At 42.0% G+C, this 19,198-nt stretch overlaps 1 protein-coding gene across 3 annotated transcripts in view; it reads right to left on the reverse strand.

Moving 5' to 3' along the window:
* RAD54L2 (RAD54 like 2) overlaps window positions 1-19,198 on the reverse strand; it is a 126,078-nt gene that overhangs the window by 77,470 nt on the left and 29,410 nt on the right. The window contains exon 2 of one of the 3 annotated variants that reach the window (XM_030811674.1): window positions 12,893-12,992. The exons of the other annotated variants lie outside the window; for them this stretch is intronic. The gene's annotated coding sequence lies outside the window, so the exon portion shown is untranslated. The remainder of the gene's footprint in view (window positions 1-12,892; window positions 12,993-19,198) is intronic. 3 annotated transcript variants of the gene reach the window in all.

The following is a 19,198-nucleotide window of genomic DNA, read 5'->3' on the forward strand; positions in this document are numbered from 1 at the left end:
CCATGCATGGTGGCTCACATCTGTAATCCCAGCACTTTGCGAGGCTGAAGTGGGCAGATCACCTGAGGTCAGGAGTTCAAGACCAGCCCAACCAACATGGTGAAACCCCCATCTCTACTAAAAATACAAAATTAGCCAGGCATAGTAGCACCTGCCTGTAATCCCAGCTACTCAGGAGGCTGAGGCAGGAGAATCGCCTGAACCCGGGAGGTGGAGGTTCCAGTGAGCTGAGATCCAGCCTGGGCAACAAGAGTGAAACTCCATCTCAAAAAAAAAAAAAAAAGTGTTTTCTTTGCAGTGTGCTTGGCTGATTTTAGAGAACCATTTTTATTTAGCAAGTACTTTTAGGCAATCTGAATGCCTGTCATTCTAGAGAAGAAATTGTGTGGTGGCGACAGAGACTTCCCAAAAAAAAAAAAAAAAAAAAAAAAAGGCATCAAAGAGCCTGGTGTGGTGGTTCATGCGTGTAATCCCAGCACTTTGGGAGGCCATGGTGGGGGAATTGCTTGAGCCCGGGAGTTCAAGACAAGCCTGGGCAACACAGCAATGCCCATATCTATAAAATATACAAAAACTAGCTGGACATGGTGGTGTGCACCTGTAGTCCCAGCTACTTGGGAGACTGAGGCAGGAGGATCACTTGAGCCTAAGCAACAAGTGAAAAGGAGGAAAGGCTGGTCTTGGTGGGCAGCAGCAGTCAACTGTATTTTTCTCTAAGGGGCTCCACCTCACACACACATACCTCTATGTGGGCATAGCCTTTCAGAACACAAGGCAGCCTTGATTCAGTACTCAGCTCTTAGTAGAACTGTTAGACAGACATGGTTGGTGGCGGTGGGGGCAGGGTGGTAATAAAGAAAATAATCCATCTCCCTCATTTGCTCCTCATTCTAGGCAAAACACTGCTACAATCTCCAGTGACAAGGGGCTCTGCCTCTAATACACAGAAACCAGGAGAGCAATAATGGGTATGCTGCACCTTAATGAGGACCTGTGTTCCTACAATGCAAGTTCTGGGAATCAAATTATATTTTAATGAAACTGGAGAACTAGCTATTTAAAGGAACTCTAAAGAGGACCGCTCTGAAAAGCAAATATTCAACCCCTAAGTGTTTTAATAAGTCTACAGTTTAATATATTGGGTTTGTTAAAAGGAGGCTGTAATTATGAAAAAACCCATAGCCAATCCTAGCCTAGCACCTCATAGCAATCTTGAGAGTGAAGGAAAATGTTGTTCTGCCTTGCTCAGTTCAAAGACAATGCCACCTGTCAATGGAGTGCCACCTGGCCAACAATCAGCAGAATTAATCATGCAGGTACAGGCCTTAGAGACATGAGGCATGGCAAGGTGGGGATATTAGGATATACACAAGAGGAAACACACACACAAACAAAGCATTTGTTCACAAAGCAGACCACCAAGCTTGCAGAGTTCACACTGAAATCATAAGACTCCGAGCACACACGCTGCCTCATCATTGTGAGGCAGCTCATGAAATTTCAAAGATGTCATTATGGTCCTTGATAGCATCATGATTGTTCCTTTTAAATAAAAGGATCCTTCCCAGACTGCCATGTCCTTATTAATTTTGGTGATCTTCAGTAGTACTAAATTCTGTCAAATGGTCTCAAAGCAACTCCACAGCAAGTGCAAATGACTTGTTTTTTTTCTTGAAGAATATCTATACAAAACACTGGATTTGGGCTAATTTACAAGGGGAAGAAAGTCTTTTAAGAGTAGAAAAACAGGCCATGGTGGCTCACTCCTGTAATCCCAACACTTTGGGAGACTGAGGCAGGAGAATCATTTGAGCCCAGGAGTTTGAGACCAGCCTGGGCTGGGCTTTTTTGTAGAGAAGACCCCATCTCTACAAAAAAAAAAAAAAAAATTAGCCAGGCATAGTGGTGTGTACCTGTAGTCCCAGCTACTTGGGAGGCTGAGGTGGGAGGATCACTTGAGCCCGGGAGGTTAAGGCTGCAATGAGCCATGACTGTACCACTGTACTCCAGCCTAGGTAATAGAGCCAGTCTCAAAAAATACATAAATAAATAAAATTTTTAAAAAAAGAACAGCAGGAAAACATTCAGTCCAAAGCTTTGGTCAATACCCTTAAAAAAAATAGACAAGGAATTTATATAATTCAAAGACAAAAGAAAAAGTTCAGTTACTCTATAGTAAGTACTACAGAGTATACATATTATAGTATATGTAGCACATATATATATATAGTATATATAGTACTATAGAGTACTATACGGAGTATAGTACTCACCAAGTACCCACAGAATTCTTCCAGTCTGCTGAGAGATCCACTGTGTATTGTTAAAGTTCTTTCCAAATGCCTTCCTATGCAAAACAGACACTACTCCAATCACACCCAATGCATACTTCAAACCTCCATGTAGCCCAATGCCTTTTGAGTGTCTACCAGTTACTTAAAAAAAATTTAGATACACACAAAGGCAGCCACAGAGCAAAACTGACACAACAGCTCAACATTTTACTTGGAAATATAATGATGATTTTGGCAATCTGAAACTTAAGAGAAAATAAGAAACAAAAGGTGAACAAATGCATTCAAGACTCGAAGGACCAGGGCCGCAGGAGACAACTCTCTCCACAGGAGACAACTACCTCCAAAAGATAGCACAATGGAGCCCGGCCCAAGGAATCAGAACCTAGCACAGCACTAGAGACATGTTTACAGAATCACTCAAGAAACCTAATTCCAGCCACAGCTCTATGAATAACTAGATGCATGACTTTGGGCAAGTCAGTCCTCCCTCAGCTTCAATCACTCCTCTTATTCCAACCCAGGGGAGAAATGGGCCTGAGTTAATCTTCAAGATCTCTTCCAGCTTCTAAAACAGCAATTCTCAAAGTGTGGTCTGGGAACCCCTGGGAGCCCCCAAGACCCTTTCAATGGAACAACAATGTCAAAATTATGGTTTAAAGAGCCATTCAAGGAGTCTCTGAGCCCACTCTGGCTCAAGAGGCTACCCCAATTAAAAAAAAAAAAAAAGCCATTCAAAGTGCAAGATAAAAAATGGATTTTTATGTTAACGAAGTACAAAAAAATTCCTTGAGGTAATTTTTTCAAACTCTGTATTACAAATAACCTTTAAGAAGCTACCACTTGTCGGCCGGGCATGATGGCTCATGCCTGTAATCCCAGCACTTTGGGAGGCCGAGGCAGGCAGATCACCTGAGGTTGGGAGTTCAAGACCAGCCTGACCAACATGGAGAAACCCCGTCTCTACTAAAAAAAAAAAAAAAAAATTAGCTGGGCGTGGTGGTACATGTCTGGAATCCCAGCTACTTGGGAGGCTGAGGCAGGATAATTGTTTGAACCCGGGAGGTGGAGGTTGTGGTGAGCCGAGATCGGGCCATTGCACTCTACTCTAGTCTGGGCAAGAAGAGCGAGACTCAAAAAAAAAAAAAAAAGAAGCTACCACTTGTTACAGTTTTGGCATAGTACCAAAGAATACACACAATCTTAAAAGGCTTTATTAAAACACATGTCTTCCTTTTCCAACTACATTTCTGTGTGAGGCTCCTTTTTCTTCATGTGCTTCAACAATACAGTAAGTCAACATCAAAACAATAAGTCACAACAGGCTATATGTTGAAGGAGATCTAGGAATCTAGCGGTCTCTATGTAGCCAGACATCTTCAAATTTTCAAATGTGTAAAACAATTCTACTCTTCCAATTTTATTGTTTTAGAAAATATTTTTCATTAAAAAGGTTATTTGCTAACAGTTAAGTTTATTAATTTTTAAGATATATTAACATTCTTGGCCGGGCATGGTGGCTCATGCCTGTAATCCCAGCACTTTGAGAGGCCGAGGTGGGCAGATCACGAGGTCAGGAGATCGAGACCACCCTGGCCAACATGGTGAAACCCCATCTCTACCAAAAATACAAAAATTAGCTGGGCGTAGTGGCACATGCCTGTAATCCCAGCTACGCAGGAAGCTGAGGCAGGAGAATTGCTTGAACCCCGGAGGCGGGAGGCGGAGGTTGCAGTGAGCCGAGATCGTGCCACTGCACTCCAGCCTGGCGATATAGCAAGACTCCGTCTCAAAAAAAAAAAAAAAAAAAAAAAAAAAGATACATTAACATTCTTAAATTTCTGATACAACAAATATGCAAATATTAATAGGTATAACCCACATAAACAAAAGCTCACTGGAGGCCTCAATAACTTTTAAGAGTATAAGAGGGTCCTAAGAGCAAAAAGTTTGAGAACTGCTGTTCTAAGACTACAAAACTCTAAGATCTATGATCTCCCTCAAATTTTCAGGGGTCACAAAGAAAAAATTTTACTTTTTTTTTTTAGAGTCTTCCTCTGTCACCCAGGCTAGAGTCCAATGGCACAATCTTGGTTCACTGCAACCTCCACCTCCCGGGTTCAAGCAATTCTCCTGCCTCAGCATCTCGAGTAGCTGAGATTACAGGCACCTGCCACCACATCCAGATAATTTTTTGTATTACTAGTAGAGACGGGGTTTCACCATGTTGGCCAGGCTGGTCTCGAACTCCTGACCTCAGGTGATCCACCTGCCTCGGCCTCCCAAAGTGCTAGGATTACAGGCATGAGCCAGCGCACCCATCCAAGAATTTTTACATTTTTAAAATATAATATGCAGAGGACCAAATTACATGTGAACATCATAAAATATTTGAACCGTTCCATATTGTGTTCAAATAGGCCAGGCATGGTAACTCACGCCTTATAATCCCAGCACTTTAGGAGGCCAAGATGGGAGGAATGCTTGAGCCCAGAAGTTTGAGACCAGCCTGGGAAGCCCGTGGTTGAGACTGCAGTAAGCTGTGATCGTGTCACTGCCCTCCATCCAGCCTGGGAAACAGTGAGACTTTGTCTCAAAACAACAACAAGCCGGGCACAGTGGCTCACGCGTGTAATCCCAGCACTTTGGGAGGCCAAGGCAGGCAGATCACAAGGTCAGGAGATCGAGACCATCCTGGCTAACATGGTGAAACCCCATCTCTACTAAAAATAGAAAAAATTAGCTGGGTGTGGTGGCATGCGCCTGTAGTCCCAGCTACTTGGGAGGCTGAGACAGGAGAATCGCTTGAACCCAGAAGGCAGGGGTTTCAGTGAGCCGAGATTGCGCCACCGTACTCCAGCCTGGGCAACAGAGCGAGACTCCATCTCAAAACAACAACAACAACAACAACAACAAAATATAAGATTAATCTGATACATAAATGATATATGTATTTTACAAACGTATTATTGATAGGTTATTTTACATATGTAAATAGCCATCAAAGGCAAGCTTTCTCAATGACTGAAGTTAATGCTGCATTTGCAAAATCAAATTTTCACTTTTACCACTGAATCTGCTATCCACAACTGGTTTAAAATGGAGAAGGGCTGAGACAGGAGTAAACTCTGTTGGCTCTGCTTCCCACAGTTCTAAAATCAATGGTAATGTTAGTCAGCTGCAGGCCCTTTGTGGTGCTTTGCATATAAGACAAAATACATTTGGTCTCTGTCCCAGGTTCCCAGCACAGAACTCCTAAAACCCTTGGAATTTCCTAAGTGATAGAAGTGTCTTTTGTTATTTATAATCAGCCCCTTTTGATCACACCAGAGTTTATGCTAATAAACTTAGGGTGGGGCCCCTAGATAGCCTCAGGATGGGACTCAAAAGACCTAGAAAGACCCCGTCCCTAGAATGACCAGGGGACTACAGGGTGGAACTTTCAGCTCCACCCACTGAACTCTAAGAAGTAGGGTTGTGGGGGCTGGAAATTGATCTCTATAAAAATTATTGAACAGTGAGATTCAGAGCACTTCCAGATTGGAGAACACGTCAAAGTGCTGGGAGGGTGACACTCCAGGATAGGGCACAGAAGCTCTGCGCTCCACTCCCTCCATATCTTGTCCTTGGCATCTCTTCCACTTCACCGTTCCTGAGTTGTATCCTTTATGAGAAACAGGTAAATCTAAGCAAAATGTGTTCCTGAGCTCTATGGGCCATTCAGGCAAATTATTAAACCTGAGGAGGGGTCTTGGGAATGCCCTATGCATAGCTGGTTGGTCAGAAGTTACTGGTGGGCCAAGACTTGAGACTAGTGTCTAAAGTGGGGGTGTTGTTGCAATACTGAGCCCTTAGCCTGCGGTATCTGCTCCAACTCCCGGCAGTGTCAGAATTGAATACTGCTGAACATCTAGTTGGTGTCCAGAGAATTGGAAAATTGGTTGTTAGTGTTGGAAACACCATGGTGCTGTTTGGAGAAGTGATTGTTGGTGTTGGAAATATAGTGTCACAAGGATTTAAGTGGCAAATAAGGGTAAAAAGTTTCTATCTGCAAAATGCAACAGAAAGTTTGAAGATGGATTTCTTGACTTCCCATGTGTAAAATTAAACTGTGGAATTATTTCAACACAACAGGTAAACTGTACCTTTTCTTATCTATATACTACTTATTTAACTTTTTTGTTTGCCTGTGATATAGCCTCAGAGGTCCTGAGAACACATGCCCCTAAACTGTACCTTTAAACTACTAAATGTCACATTTCTAGTTGACTTAGTAATTAAATGGTACAGGGTTTGTAAATGGAAATACGTAGTGAGTTTCACCCCCTCAATTCACAAAGGAAGACAAGAATCTCACATGAACCAAATTCGTTTCAGATACTGTTTTCCATATTTTAAGTAATAATAAAACTGATAATGAGAATTAGGAGAAAACTGTTTTCCATATTTTAAGTAATAATAAAACTGATAATGAGAACTAGGATAGGAACAGGAGGCAGAGAAATTCTGGGCAGAAGAGGGCAGGTCCCTGGCAAGGGCCCCACCCTCAAGCCTGGAACCACGGCCCAAAGTGAGAACTTCCATTGGTTTTCCAACTCAAATGTTTCCTTTTCCAAAATCACCCATAGCCCGCCCTGCCCCCCATCCTGCACCCATAAAAACCCCAGGCTTGAGGCGGAGCTTGCAGTGAGCCGAGATTGCGCCGCTGCACTCCAGTCTGGGCGACACAGTGAGACTCCGTCTCAAAAAAAAAAAAAAAAAAAAAGCCCAGGCTCAGCCTGCAGAGAGAGGAGAAGCAGGTGTGCATCAGAGACTATGGCTGGATGTCACAGAAAAGCGGCTTGACTTCAGAGGGACAGCTTGATGGTGTAGCTTCGGAGAGGAGTCCAGCCAGGGAAGGCCTACAGGGGAAGATTACAGTCCCACTCTGTCCCCTTTTCAGCTCCCCTTCTGGCTGACAGCCACTTTCATCAGCAATAAAATCCCCCGCATTTACCACCTTCAATTCGTTCGTATGACCTCATTCTTCCTGGACACCGAACAAGAACTCAGGTGCTATGAGGGTGGGTGCAAGAGGCTGTCACATGGACCCTCCACTGAGCTGTTAACACTTAAGCCGTCCACAGATTACAAAGCTAAAAGAGTATTGCAACACTTCCTCTGGGGCTTCAGGGGTCACAGGCACCCTCCCCTAGATGCTGCCACGGGGCCAATAAAGAGTTTGCTCTTCCCAGTGCCCAAAAGCACTAGCCCCAGCTCCTGCACCCACTCACCAGTGCTCCCCCTTCCATGATGAGTACAGCAGCGAGTGAGCGGAGTTCACTCCTGCTGGTCCCCACGCACTCCAGTTCCCACCCATGAGGGGGTCAGGGAAATATCCTGCTTCAAAACCAGCAGAACCAATGAAGATCATTAGTGATCTGAGCAGTTCAAAATACATTCCATCAGCAGCCTAACCATCAGCAGTCTATCTCCTCTCCCTTGGCCAACATACCTCCTCAGGCTACCAAATCTATTAGTTGCTACTAAAATGCATAGGAACTGAATTACACAAATGAGTTATATTCAAACACAATCCTTTTCCTCTCAAGGAAGCAGCACCGTTCCCTAGAATGCCATGAGGAAGTCAGGATCAGAATGAGAATTAGAAGACAAGGATCCTGGGACTACCTGTGTATACCTCAACATGTATGTAAAATAATCCTCCAAAAACTGTTTCAGATTATAATAGACTAAATGCAATGAGGGATCCTGGGTTGGATCCTGGGTTAGATCCTGGACCAGGGGAGGGGCAGGGGTGGAGTGTGGGGGAGAAAATAGCTATAAAAGCCTAGGGGAAATAATAGCTAGGGACAACTGATGCCATTGAGTATAGAATATAAATTAGATAATAGTATTGTATCAATATTAAATTTCCTGATTTTGAGAATTGGTCTGTGGTTATGTAACAGAATGTTCTTAGGAAATACATAATGATGTGTCTATGAATGAAATAATAAAGTATTTAGAGGCAAAAATAAATAACTGGGGGGAGGTTCCAAGATGGCAAATAGGAACAGCTCCAGTCTACAGCTCCCAGCGTAAGCGACACAGAAGATGGGTGATTTCTGAATTTCCAACCGAGGTACCAGGTTCATCTCACTGGGGCTTGTCGGACACTGGGTGGAGCCCATGGAGTGTGAGCCGAAGCAGAGACGCACACAGGCTCAAAATAAAGGGATGGAGGAAGATCTACCAAGCAAATGGAAAACAAAAAAAAGCAGGGGTTGCAATCCTAGTCTCTGATAAAACAGAATTTAAACCAACAAAGATCAAAAGAGACAAAGAAGGCCATTACATAATGGTAAAGGGATCAATTCAACAAGAAGAGCTAACTATCCTAAATATATATCCACCCAATATGGGAGCACCCAGATTCATAAAGTCCTTAGAGACCTACAAAGAGACTTAGACTCCCACACAATAATAATGGGAGACTTTAACACCCCACTGTCAAGATTAGACAGATCAACAAGACAGAAACTTACCAAGGATATCCAGGAATTGAACTCAGCTCTGCACCAAGCAGACTTAATAGACATCTACAGAATTCTCCACCCCAAATCAACAGAATATACATTCTTCTCAGCACCACATCACACTTATTCCAAAATTGACCACATAGTTGGAAGTAAAGCACTCCTCAGCAAATGTAAACGAACAGAAATTATAACAAACTATCTCTCACATCACAGTGCAATCAAATTAGAACTCAGGATTAAGAAACTCACTCAAAACGACTCAACTACATGGAAATGGAACAACCTGCTCCTGAATGACTACTGGGTACATAACGAAATGAAGGCAGAAATAAAGATGTTCTTTGAAACCAATGAGAAGAAAGACACAACATACCAGAATCTCTGGGACACATTTAAAGCAGTGTGTAGAGGGAAATTTACAGCACTAAATGCCCACAAGAGAAAGCAGGAAAGATCTAAAACTGACACCCTAACATCACAATTAAAAGAACTAGAGAAGGAAGAGCAAACATATTCAAAAGCTAGCAGAAGGCAAGAAATAGATCAGAGCAGAACTGAAGGAGATAGAGACACAAAAAACCCTTCAAAAAAAATCAGTGAATCCAGGAGCTGGTTTTCTGAAAAGATCAACAAACTTGATAGACAGCTAGCAAGACTAATAAAGAAGAAAAGAGAGAAGAATCAAATAGACACAATAAAAATGATAAAGGGGATATCACCACCGATCCCACAGAAATACAAACTACCATCAGAGAATACTATAAACACCTCTACACAAATAAACTAGAAAATCTAGAAGAAATGGATAAATTCCTTGACACATACAACCTTCAAAGACTAAACCAGGAAGAAGCTGAATCCCTGAATAGACCAATAACAGGCTCTGAAATTGAGGCAATAATTAATAGCCTACCAACCAGAAAAAGTCCAGGACCAGATGGATTCACAGCTGAATCCTACCAGAGGTACAAAGAGGAGCTGGTACCATTCATTCTGAAACTATTCCAATCAGCAGAAAAAGAGGGAATCCTCCCTAACTCATTTTATGAGGCCAGCATCATCCTGATACCAAAGCCCGGCAGAGACACGACAAAAAAAGAGAATTTTAGACCAATATCCCTGATGAACATGGATGCAAAAATCCTCAAAAAATACGGGCAAACCGAATCCAGCAGCACATCAAAAAGCTTATCCATCACGATCAAGTTGGTTTCATCCCTGGGATGCAAGGCTGGTTCAACATACACAAATCAATAAACATAATCCAGCATATAAACGGAACCAAAGACAAAAACCACATGACTATCTCAATAGATGCAGAAAAGGCCTCTGACAAAATTCAACAGCCTTCATGCTAAAAACTCTCAGTAAACTAGGTATTGATGGAACATATCTCAAAATAATAAGAGCTATTTATGACAAACTCATAGCCAATATCATACTGAATGAGCAAACACTGGAGGCACTCTCTTTGAAAACTGGCACAGGACAGGGATGCCCTCTCTCACCACTCCTATCCAACATAGTGTTGGAAGTTCTGGCCAGGGCAATCAGGCAAGAGAAAGAAATAAAGCGTATTCAATTAGGAAAAGAAGAAGTCAAATTGTCCCTGTTTGCAGATGACATCATTGTATATTTAGAAAACCTCACTGTCTCAGCCCAAAATCTCCTTAAGCTGATAAGCAACTTCAGCAAAGTCTCAGGATACAAAATCAGTGTGCAAAAATCACAAGCATTCCTATACACCGATAACAGACAGAGAGCCAAATCATGAATGAACTCCCATTCACAATTGCTACAAAGGGAATAAAATACCTAGGAATTCAAACTTACAAGGGACGTGAAGGACCTCTTCAAGGAGAACTACAAACCACTGCTTAACGAAATATAAGAGGACACAAACAAATGGAAGAACATTCCATGCTCATGGATAGGAAGAATAATATCGTGAAAATGGCTATATTGCCCAAGGTAATTTATAGATTCAATGCCATCCCCATCAAGCTACCAATGACTTTCTTCACAGAATTGGAAAAAAACTACTTTAAAGTTCATATGGAACCAAAAAAGAGCCCGCATTGCCAAGACAATCCTAAGCCAAAAGAACAAAGCTGGAGGCATCACGCTACCTGACTTCAAACTATACTACAAGGCTGCAGTAACCAAAACAGCATGGTACTGGTACAAAAACAGAGATATAGACCAGTGGAACAGAACAGAGTCCTCAGAAATAATACCACACATCTACAACCATCTGATCTTTGACAAACCTGACAAAAACAAGAAATGGGGAAAGGATTCCCTATTTAATAAATGGTGCTGGGAAAACTGGCTAGCCATATGTAGAAAGCTAAAATTGGATCCCTTCCTTACACCTTATACAAAAATTAATTCAAGATGGATTAAAGACTTAAATATTAGACCTAAAACCAAAAAAACCCTAGAAGAAAACCTAGGCAATACCATTCAGGACATAAGCATGGGCAAGGACTTCATGACTAAAACACCAAAAGCAATGGCAACAAAAGCCAAAATTGACAAATGGGATCTAATTAAACTAAAGAGCTGCTGCACAGCAAAAGAAATGACCATCAGAATGAACAGGCAACCCACAGAATGTGAGAAAATTTTTACAATCTACCCATCTGACAAAGGGCTAATATCCAGAATCTACAAAGAAGTTAAACAAATTTACAAGAAAAAATCAAACAACCCCATCAAAAAGTGGTTAAAGGATAGGAACAGATACTTCTCAAAAGAAGACATTTATGAAGCCAAAAGACACATGAAAAAATGCTCATCATCACTGGCCATCAGAGAAATGCAAATCAAAACACAATGAGATACCATTTCACACCAGTTAGAATGGCCATCATTAAAAAGTCAGGAAACAACAGGTGCTGGAGAGGATGTGGAGAAATAGGAACACTTTTACACTGTTGGTGGGACTGTAAACTAGTTCAACCATTGTGGAAGACAGTGTGGCGATTCCTCAAGGATCCACAACTAGAAATACCATTTGACCCGGCCATCCCATTACTGGGTATATACCCAAAGGTTTATAAACCATGCTGCTATAAAGACACATGCACATGTTATGTTTATCGCGGCACTATTCACAATAGCAAAGTCTTGGAACCAACCCAAATGTCCATCGATGATAGGCTGGATTAAGAAAATGTGGCACATATACACCATGGAATACTATGCAGCCATTAAAAAAGATGAGTTCATGTCCTTTGTAGGGACATGGATGAAGCTGGAAACTATCATTCTAAGGAAACTATCACAAGGACAGAAAACCAAACACTGCATGTTCTCACTCATGGGTGGGAACTGAACAATGAGAACACTTGGACACGGGGTGGGGAACATCACACACTGGGGCCTATTGTGGGGTGGGGGTGGGGGGAGGGATAGCATTAAGAGATACACCTAATGTAAATGACGAGTTAATGGGTGCAGCACACCAACATGGCACATATATACATATGTAACAAACCTACACATTGTGCACATATACCCTAGAACTTAAAGTATAATTTTAAAAAATAAATAAATAACTTTCTAAAAGACAATTACAAGGAAGAAAATAAAAATTTCTTTCCCTAGTTCTCCAAAGATTTAAACACTTAACAAATCCCAAAATATCTCACTTCAAAGTATAGATTTGGGCTGGGCGCAGTAGCTCACCTGAGGTCAGGAGTTCGAGACCAGCATGGCCAACATGGCAAAACCCCATCTCTACTAAAAATACAAAAATTAGCCAGGGGTGGTCACGCACCTATAGTCCCACCTACTCGGGCGTGGTGGCGCATGCCTGTAATCCCAGCTACTTGGAGGCTGAGACAGAAGAATCATTTGAACCCAGGAGGTGGAGGTTGCAGTGAGATTGTGTCACTGCACTCCAGCCTGGGCAACAGAGCAAGACTCCATCTCAAAAAAAAAAAAAAATAGATAGATTTGAAATATAACCTAACTGACTATTCTCTGTAGTTAGTCAATAACAAATTAGTAACAAACTTCCTTTCCTTTAAGACACAATGACTTAGGGTTAAAAAGGCTAATTAAGCCTACCTTCTAAAGGGGTGAGTCTCTTTCCTTCTTCCTCTGAGCACAGCAGGAACTAGAACCATCTCTGAGGAAAAAGTCTCACTTGGCTTGTCTCTGGAAGGCTCTAGGCATGATCAATGACATAAATAAACAGCACCCCACAAGCAGGTAGAAATTGTACTCACCAGCTTGCCCTCTCTCTGTGTATGGATGTGGCCCAGTTCTGAAGAATCTTGTAAAGAGACTTATGTATCCATCTAGATTACATATTTCACTATTACTTTATGGACAAAGAAAATGTGCCCACATTTTCTGTTTCTGTTTTAGGCTCCTACACACACACATATACACACACACACATATCTCAGCACTGTAGAAATAAGAGAGCTTAAGATTTATAGCACCTATTGCCGGGCGCGGTGGCTCACACCTGTAATTCCAGCACTTTGGGAGGCTGAGGCGGGTGAATCACAAGGTCAGGAGTTCGAGACCAGCCTGGCCAACATGGTGAAATGCCATCTCTACTAAAAATACAAAAAATTAGCTGGGCATGGTGGCAGGCACCTGTAATCCCAACTACTCGGGAGGCTGCAGCAGGAGAATCGCTTGAACCCGTAAGGCGGAGGTTGCAGTAAGCCGAGATCATGCCACTGCACTCGAGCCTGGGTGACAGTGCAAGACTCCATCTCAAAAAAAAAAAAAGATTTATAGCACCTTTTACTTTTTTTTGAGATGTCTTGTTCTGTCGCCCAGGCTGGAGTGCAGTGGCACAATCATAGCTCACTGCAACCTCCGCCTCCCAGGTTCAAACAATTCATGTGCCTCAGCCTCCCAAGTAGCTGGGATTACAGGCGTGAATCACCATGTCCAGCCTTTTTTTTTTTTTTTTTTAAGACGGAGTCTCACTCTGAAACTCATGCTAGAGTGCAGTGGCACAATCTCGGCTCACTGCAGCCTCCATCTTTCGGGTTCAAGCGATTTTCCTGCCTTAGTTTCCTGAGTAGCTGGGATTACAGGTGCCCGCCACAACGCCTGGCTAATGTTTGTATTCTTAATATAAACGGAGGGGGGGCGGTTTCACCATGTTGGCCAGGCTGGTCTCGAACTCCTGACCTCAGGTGATCCACCCACCTCGGCCTCCCAAAGTGCTCAGATTATTGGCGTGAGCCACCATTGCCTGGCCAGATTTACACCACTTCTAACCAATCACAGTTACATATGTACAAGTAATGTATAGAGCCCTGTAAGTCTCTCTCTAGTCTAATGCTGGACATAAATACTGAAGAAAACAGTAACAAGTGAATATTAGCAAAGATAGATGAGAAAGACAGTGTACATTTCACTTAAAACCAAAATAGTGAAGTAGAAAAAAGGCTTCTTTTAAACAAATACTCCTATTCTCTGGGGAAAAGTATATGGAGTCTGAACAAAATCCAGACTACAGATTTTGCAAGTAAGAGGAAGTGCAGAAAAATTCTATTTCCAAAAATAAATAAATAAATAAATAATAAATAATAAAGTAAAAAAGAAAAAAAACCCTATTTCTATAAGTGGAAAATAATAGATGTTAATTCTTGGGAAGAAGCGGCACCTGTCAAAGACTAGAAAATGCCATGAGCGTGTGCATGCGTACACGTACACATACCCAACTATGCATGTCACACCACTCATCAGATAAATAAGCTATTTGAGGATAGGCATGGTGGTTCACGCCTGTAATCCCAGCACTTTGGGAGGCCCAGGTGTGCAGATCACCTGAGGTCAGAAGTTTGAGACCGCCCTGGTCAACATAGTGAAATCCCATCTCTACTAAAAATAGTGATGCACCTATAGTCCCAGTTACTTGGGAGGCTGAGGCAGAATTGCTTGAACCCGGGAGGCGAAGGTTCTAGTGAGCCAAGATCGCACCACTGCACACCAGCCTGGACAACAGAGCAAAACTATGTCTTTAAAAAAAAAAAAAAAAAAAAAAAAAAAAAAAAAAAGCAGGTATTCCACAGAGACAAAGCCAAATTTCATTAGACACCAAAATGGGAGGTACAAAGACCAAAATAATTCATACAAGGACCTTATGGTCAGGAAATATTGTCACAGTAGAGGGAACAAGGGGCAAAGGCTGGGATGAACTAAAAGCCTGAGAAAATATTTTAATGGAAAAGGTGGCTGACCTTTATTTTGGAGAAAAAAAATGATGATCAAAGGGAAAGGCAGAAATGCAAACAATTTATTTAGTTCAAAGCCTACGCATTTTCTGGCTGAGAGCAGCAGCTTACTCCTGTAATCCCAACACTTTGGGAGGCTGAGGCAAGTGTATCACCTGAGGTCAGGAGTTCGGGACCAGCCTGGACAACATGGTGAAACCCCATCTTTACTAAAATACAAAAATTAGCCAGGCACGGTGGCAGGCGCCTGTAATCCCAGCTACTCAGGAGGCTGAGGCAAGAAAATCGCTTGAATCCCTGAGACGAAGATTGTAGTGGGCCAAGATCATGCCATTGCACTCCACCTCAGCAACAAGAGCAAAACTCCATCTCAAAAATAAACAAATAAATAAAAGCCTATGCATTTTCTGTATAAAGACACCATGGCAATGACAAAACATTGATTCTTAAAAATAGGGCTGGGCACCGGTGGCTCACGCCTGTAATCCCAGCACTTTGGGAGGCAGAGGCAGGCGGATCACGAGGTCAAGAGATCAAGACCATCCTGGCCAACGTGGTGAAACCCCATCTCTATTAAAAATACAAAAATTAGCTGGGTGTGGTGGCATACACCTGTAATCCCAGCTACTTGGGAGGCTGAGGCAGGAGAATCACTTGAACCCAGGAGGCAGAGGGTGCAGTGAGCTGAGATCACGCCATTGCACTTCAGCCTGGGCGACAGTGCAAGACTCTGTCTCTAAATAAATAAATAAATAAATAAATAAAAATTTAAAAGAGGGCCAGGTGCAGTGGCTCACATCTGTAAATCTCAGCACTTTGGGAGGCCGAGGCAGGTGGATCAAGAGGTCAGGAGTTCAAGATCAGCCTGGCCAAGATGGTGAAATCCCGTCTCTACTAAAAATACAAAAGTTAGCCAGGCGTGGTGGCAGGAGCCTGTAATCCCAGGTACTCAGGAAGCTGAGGCAGGAAAATTGCTAGAACCCAGGAGGCAGAGGCTGCAGTGAGCTGAGATCGTGCCACTGCACTCCAGCCTGGGTAAGAGTGAGACTGTCTCAAAAAAAAAAAAAAAAAAATTCAAAAGGCTGAGCACAGTGGCTCACACCTGTAATCCCAACACTTTAGGAGGCCAAGGCAGGAGGATCACTTGAGGCCAGGAGTTTGAGAACAGCCTGGGCAACATAGTGAGACCCTGTCTCTATAAAATACTAAAAAATCAGCTGGGCATAGTGGTGCACGTCCGTAGACCCAGCTACTCAGGAAGGTGAAGTGGAAGTATTTTGAGCCCAGGGAGTCAAGGCTGCAGTGAATTGTGATCACTTCACTGCACTCCAGCCAACAGAGTGAGACTGTGTCTTGAAAATACAATAAAATAAAACAAATAATAATAAATAAAATGTTAGCATATATAAAAATATAAATTAAAAAGACACTGCGCCAGGCACTATGATGCACAAATATATGCATCAAATAAAAGAACTCAGATAAGAACAAAAAGCAGTAAGACTATTTGACTCAAAAACAGAGAGAATTAGGCCGGGCACAGTGGCTCATGCCTGTAATCCCAGCACTTTGGGAGGCCAAGGCGGGCGGATCATGAGGTCAGGAGTTCAAGACCAGCCCGGCCAACAGGTAAAACCCAGTCTCTACTAAAAATACAAAAATTAGCTGGGCGTGGTAGTGGATGCCTGTAATCCCAGCTACTTGGGAGACTGAGGTAGAAGAACTGCTCGAACCTGGGAGGTGGAGGCTGCAGTGAGCTGAGATTGCACCACTGCACTTCAGCCTGGGTGACAGAGCAAGACTCCGTCTAGAAAAAAAAACACAGAGAATCAACAAAAATACCATTTTGGGCCATCAAAGAAGTCTGCATCATTTTGTGAAAATAAATAATTCAAACTTAAAGCTGTTAGAATTTTAAATTATTCTGAGCCTTGAGAGGAATGTGGTTATTCTGCCTGAGTGACTTGGCATGCAGCTATAACTTCTATATTTTTTTCTGTAAATTATTAGGAAGACCAGTGGCACTAGAGATAAGACCTCTCAGATCCCTGCCCCTACTTACTAAGTAATAAAGTAATCTTGCTTGAAATGTAGCAATCTGTAACCAATCAAATGGTTGTAGATATGCATTGGTCTTCTGTAGAAAATGCTATAATCCTGCTGGAACTTCTCTATCTCTACCTACAAAAGTGAAACCTTAACTCCTCCACTTTGGAATGCTGACCCCATTTGCTTGGACTCAGTGTTTCCAGGTGGCAATCCTCAAGCTTTGCACTCAAATAAACTCCATACTTAATCATATCCTCTGAAATGCATTATTTAAGGTTGACAATTTGAATAAATACCAAATTAAAACATATGATAATATAAAATTATATCCCTAACACAAAAATGAAAGATAGCACTACATTCTCCACCAGGAAATTTACAATGCATTTTCTTTCCTAATTACACATCCTGCCCTGAACACTTCTACACTCTCCAACCTGGTACCCTACTGCTCAAGGATACTCATTCATCCTAGGGCAGTTAAGAGCACCATGTAGGTCTGCATAGTTTCTAACCATGGGGCTGCAGCCTGGAATTAAACCCCAAATCCCTGCCTCACCAGTGCTCACTGTGTCACCCTATAACAGTTGTTAATATTCATTGTCTCAGACAATCTAGTTGACCGAGAGTGAAGAATAAAAGTGGAACACCTAGAAAAAACTGCCAAATCTCAAGGACAGAGACTCTAGGCCTGCATTTGAGTAGGAGGGTTAATGAAGTTACAATCTTCTGGTTATTCAATCAACAAGTAGTTATTAAACATTCTTATGACCTAGTCTCAAGTGGACATTTCCCCAGCACTGCAGCCAAAATAAAAATGTCTGTCCAAAAAAGGGAAGAGAAGTGAATGACAGAAAAAGGACAGGATGAGGAGCTAATCCTCCCTCCTGCTCACCACAGCATACAAGAATGAGGAGTGCAACTCACTGTTACATAACAGTGAAGCTGAATAAAAGGCCCAGCTAAGTCAACGGTGACAGCTGCAGAACATTATAAACCAGGGCTGGAGGCTGCCACTCAGCCATACTAAGTAATAAACTACCAAATGCCCCACACCGCAGCCACTTCCATTTCTAGAATCTCATCATCTCTCCCACTAACTAAAGATAAAAAACATGAGCTACCATAACAATTCTGACAGGAGTTAAGTGTCAGCAGAACTTCACCTTCACATCCAAATGTCCCCATTTTTAAGATATTCCTGTTTTGTTTTTTTTTTTTTTTTTTTGAGACAGGGTCTTGCTCTGTCACCCAGGCTCAAGTGCAGTGGCACCAACATAGCTCACTGCAGCCTCGACCTACTGGGCTCAAGGGATTCTCCTATTTCTGCACTAAATTATTTTTTGTGCTAGCTTGGATATGACGTACTGAAAAGGCTTCTACTTAGATTTTTTACTACATATTAATACTATACCAACTGGAGTTTACTCTTTACAGTAAATAAAATATTAAAATTAAAAGAACAATTACGTATTTTGAGCTTGGATAGACTCTGAAAAACACCACTCACATAAAACGATGAAAAAGACCCATGTCGTTTCACAAACACCTTTAGTGCTGCTGCTATCTTGATCAATAACTATGAAATACACCCATTTCAAATTTCAGAATTAACACAAACCAAGATTAAGTATGTCATTTTATAGCTTCCCTACTGATTCCATTTTTGCAGCAAAAGCCTGTAAAATTATTATCTGCAAAAACAAAAAAATTGCAAAAGTTAACAAAAAAAAGTACTGAGAGGAAGTACTTGAATAACTGGTAGAAACCAACAAGATAACACAATGAAAAAGGTACATCTAACAAGTTGGACAAGAACTTCCTACTTGGTACCTTGGCGGTTAAGAGACCCTGCAACTTATCCCACTGCAAAACACCTAGAAATGTGGATAAAATTATGATAACTGTCCTTTTTAAATGATTCACAGCTATGCTTATAAAAAGGTAATATAAACCCCCAAGGACCAAGAATGAAAAACAAACTGAAAACACAGACTAATACTCTTGAGAGCTGACACTGCAGCAGTTCTGGTAGAAGAGGTTGCCAATCTTGGGGAACAAATAAAAGATAAGAGATAATGCCTTGGGCTCAAAAAAGCTAAAAAGGAGTAACTATGAC

The sequence above is a fragment of the Nomascus leucogenys genome, chromosome 4, assembly GCF_006542625.1.
Source record: "Nomascus leucogenys isolate Asia chromosome 4, Asia_NLE_v1, whole genome shotgun sequence".
Lineage (NCBI taxonomy): Eukaryota > Metazoa > Chordata > Mammalia > Primates > Hylobatidae > Nomascus > Nomascus leucogenys.